This window comes from Tarenaya hassleriana, unplaced genomic scaffold, assembly GCF_000463585.1.
Source record: "Tarenaya hassleriana unplaced genomic scaffold, ASM46358v1 Cleome72, whole genome shotgun sequence".
NCBI lineage: Eukaryota > Viridiplantae > Streptophyta > Magnoliopsida > Brassicales > Cleomaceae > Tarenaya > Tarenaya hassleriana.
Genome location: NW_010969745.1, coordinates 385,779 through 389,900, shown reverse-complemented (window position 1 = coordinate 389,900; position 4,122 = coordinate 385,779).

Genomic DNA, 4,122 nt, shown 5'->3' with positions numbered 1-4,122 from the left:
GACTTTTGGCAGAAACTAGAGAGTTTTGGAGATCCAAAAACGAGTTCTAAGTCTCGGTATTCCTCGGTGCACATATCGAATAGAGATTCGAGTCCTAGCAGACAAGTTCCAAGCATTGGAATCCATCCCGAAGTGTGGATACATGTAGAGGGCGAGATAATTTCCTCCCTTAAGTGATCGGAACGAACCCGTCGATTGATACAAGCCCCGGATCGATTGAGGTAAGCATTCTAACGTTTCTACGATTCAATAGCAGCATGGTTCTAGGGTTCTATAAAATTTTGTTTTACATCCGCTGCGCAAACCCTAGAATCGATCTCTTAGGAATATGATTCGCTCTAGAGATCCCAGGAAACCCATCACTAAGATCTATCTCTGAGTTTTAGGGCTGCCTCTCTTAAGTTTGGATGAAATCCCTAACTTAAATAAGCTTAGAAAACCCAAAATCCGAAATTTGGAAATTTTTCCCGGATCCCGGTTCGCCAAAACCAAGAGCTTGGTCTGGCGGACCAAGCTTAGTCTGAAGCCTTTGACCGCCTGACTTTGAGGCTTGGTCCGGCTGACCAAGTTTTGGTCAGCTCCAGACCAAGTCTCTTGTTCGTCAGGTCTGGTCCGTCGTTCGCACATCCTCGGTCTGCCTGACCCAGCGTCTAGTCTGGAGCTGACCAACTCTTGGTCAACTGGACCAAACCGGGACAGATGACCTTGGACCGAACTCTGGACTTCCTGGACTGACCAAACGTGGTCCGGGGCTGACCAAACTTGGTCAGCTCTGGACCAACACACTGAAAACCCTTTTTCATGCTCGTTTCGGTCAAATCTCATTTCCATTCTCCGGATTCTTCACGTATAAGTCCATCCCTAGTGGTGTGTGACTCTGTAGGCCAATTCTAAGTAGTAGTGACTTCGGGAACCTTTTCCGAACCACAAATCGGTGAGCCTCTAGCAAGACGCCATGACCACCCACTTAGAATTGAGTTAGAGGTGATCTAACCAAGGCATTAACAACTCGAGTTCTGATCCTTTGTCTCATGATATCATAAGTTGAACAAGGGCATGGTTTGAGCCACCCTTCAAGTTCAACCGCTTTCTCGACTTGGCAAATCGACTAATAAAATAGATGCAACTTCATCTATAGCGTGGCCATGCGTTTTTCATAGTCCGACTTCCACGAGATGGCCCAGCGATATCTCTCCTGTTAAGGAGGTGACAAGTCTCGTATTGCATGTCTACTATCTCCATCTGATCAACGCCGTTATAATCATTCGGTTAAAGACGACGTTTGACGCAGTCCAAACACGCCACTCCTCATATCAGATACTCTAAACATCTCAGGTATGAGGATCCAAGAACGAACTGCTGTATTTGATTCAATTCATGACTCTGTCGATGGATATGGTGCTCTGGCCACGATCGGTTTGCAAAACTGATTAGAAATCCATTTGATGGGTTTAGGTGGCCCAATGGGCCCATATATTTATTAATAAGGCTAATGGGCCTAATATCTCTTAATGGTTAACAGAAAGCCCATTTGGCCCAATGAGTTTAATGAAACCCTAATCATCTTTATAATTATATTTAGGGAAACATAATTAAGCCGAACCGCCATATGTAGCTCCTCCACCTTACGTACCACCCATTCCTTTCCCTTCTCGATTGAAGAAGCATACTGAGGATACACAGTTGTCCAGATTTGTTGATATGCTTCGGAAGTTAGAGGTTAAGGTACCTTTCTACGAGACGATACTCCAGATCCCTTCTTATGCAAAATTTTTGAAAGATATTCTGACTAAGAAGAGGGTGATTGGGAAGGAGACAGTATCCTTGAGCACAGAGGTGAGCACTGCGATTCTACAGCATGAGTTGCCACGGAAGAGATCAGATTCTGGTAGTTTTTCGATTCCCTGCAAAATCGGAAACATTGGGATAGACCGTGCATTGTGCGACCTTGGTGCTGGCGTCAGTTTACTACCGTTGTCCATTTACAAAAAGCTTAATATTGGTGAGCTTAAGCCGACACGGATGGCGCTACATCTAGCGGATCGATCTGTTAAAGTCGGAGATTAATATGTCCCCGTTGATTTTGTTGTCTTAGACATGGACGAGGACTCGAAGATACCGATTATACTAGGCCGCCCGTTCTTAAACACGGCCGATGCGGTGGTTCAGATAGGTGACGAGACTGTTGAGTTCACCTTAGATCACAATATGAAGCAGCCATCCACTACCCACTCAGCGTGTTATGTTGATGTACACCAGATCTTGACGCAGGAAGTCTTCGATCAGTTCTGAGACATTGATCCACTTGAAATATCCCTCCTGGCATCAAACGAGAGTATATACAGCAATTGGGAGGATATTCGGGAGCTCACATAGGCGTTAGACGATGAAACCGAGGAGAAATTCGAGCTTCTGTACTCTGACTCGACCGAGTCAAAGTTTGACTCGGACCGAGTCAAAGCTTGACTCGGACCAAGTCAAGTCGCTGGAACACTTCAAAGCTTTGTTAGCTTCAGACACGGTGTCGCAGAGTTCTAACTCGACCGAGTCAAGTGTTGACTTGTTAGACGATGAAACCGAGGAGAAATTCGAGCTTCTGTACTCTGACTCGACCGAGTCAAAGTTTGACTCGGACCGAGTCAAAGCTTGACTCGGACCAAGTCAAGTCGCTGGAACACTTCAAAGCTTTGTTAGCTTCAGACACGGTGTCGCAGAGTTCTAACTCGACCGAGTCAAGTGTTGACTTGGCCTTCCTTCGTTCTGACTCGGACCGAGTCAGTTCTCTGAGCCCCACCACCGACACCGAGCCAGCCCGGAACGTCTCCGAACCCTCCACGACGACTATTAAAGACGTTCCAGAGCCTAGAAAGCCACCATTTAGCACGGGGACGCTGAATAAAGCAGAATGGAGTCTAGAGAATGCCCCGAAGGTGAAATTGAAGCCCCTACCTCAAAGGCTTAGGACAAAGGAACACACATACACGGATGGGAACATAGGACCATCATTGGAGAGAGGTACATATCCCACTCATAATCCTATATCCGTGTTTGAACCTTCTATTACAGGTTCTCGAGTAGGGGTAATGAGCAAGAGAGGATCGAAACGAGCAAAATCATCACTCAAAAGTCCACATGAATCACCTCCTTCACAAGTTTGGAAACTCAAGGAGGATAGACGGCTCAAGCGTCCACGAGGTACAAAAGATGCGCTTAATGCTCAACATCTAGGGTGGCGAAAGATCGATTATCTTCGCCTCTCAGACCCTCCCATCATTTGAGCAAGATAGGTCAAGCTAATGACGTTAAACAAGCGCTTCTCGGGAGGCAACCCGAGCATTAGGTAACTTTTCTTTTCCTTTTCTTTGTAGCGTAGGTAATAGAGGCCATGATTGTATTTTGGATCTTTCAGAACGCATTGCTATTATTATGCTTTTGTTCGGATAACGTTTGTTGTTCTATGAGCGTTTACACCGGCACACGAGAGATGAGCATCGGCTTCCGAGAGACAACGTTGGATAGGTTCCAATTCACAGAGTGTGTGAGAGCTCCTGCGTTTGACGTGAGTTAACTTCGTTGCGAGCGAACGAACTTCGCAGAGCTAAGCCTTCTTTATCCCTCTGATTGGTTCTTTTCATACGTTATTGTCGATTTCATTCTTCCGGGCGAGAGTCTACACCGTGGACGGTGTATGGTTCAAATCTGGGGGGGTGGATAGATCCTTCACACATTCAGGTCTATCTACTTAGGATTGCATTTAGTTAGGTGCATTTTATCATGGCATATAGAACTAGGAAAATTTTTTACTTTTGCATATCACTTTGCATTAGTTACATTCACACGTTTTCTTTTTTTCCATATAGACGATTTTTGTTAGGTTTGCATGATTGCATATAACATATAGATATATGTTCATATAATTTCACGTGCATACCTCGGACATCCGTTTTGAACATCATTTGGAGATGCTTAGTGAGTAGCCCGGGTTGAACCCGGAAATCCCGTTCCCAACGAGAACGGTACAGTGACATTTCCATAAAATCACATGCAATAAGTAAAACACAATAAGCACGTAAATAACAATCACAATCACACCCGTATGGAGTCCACCATAGGGCTTAGCCA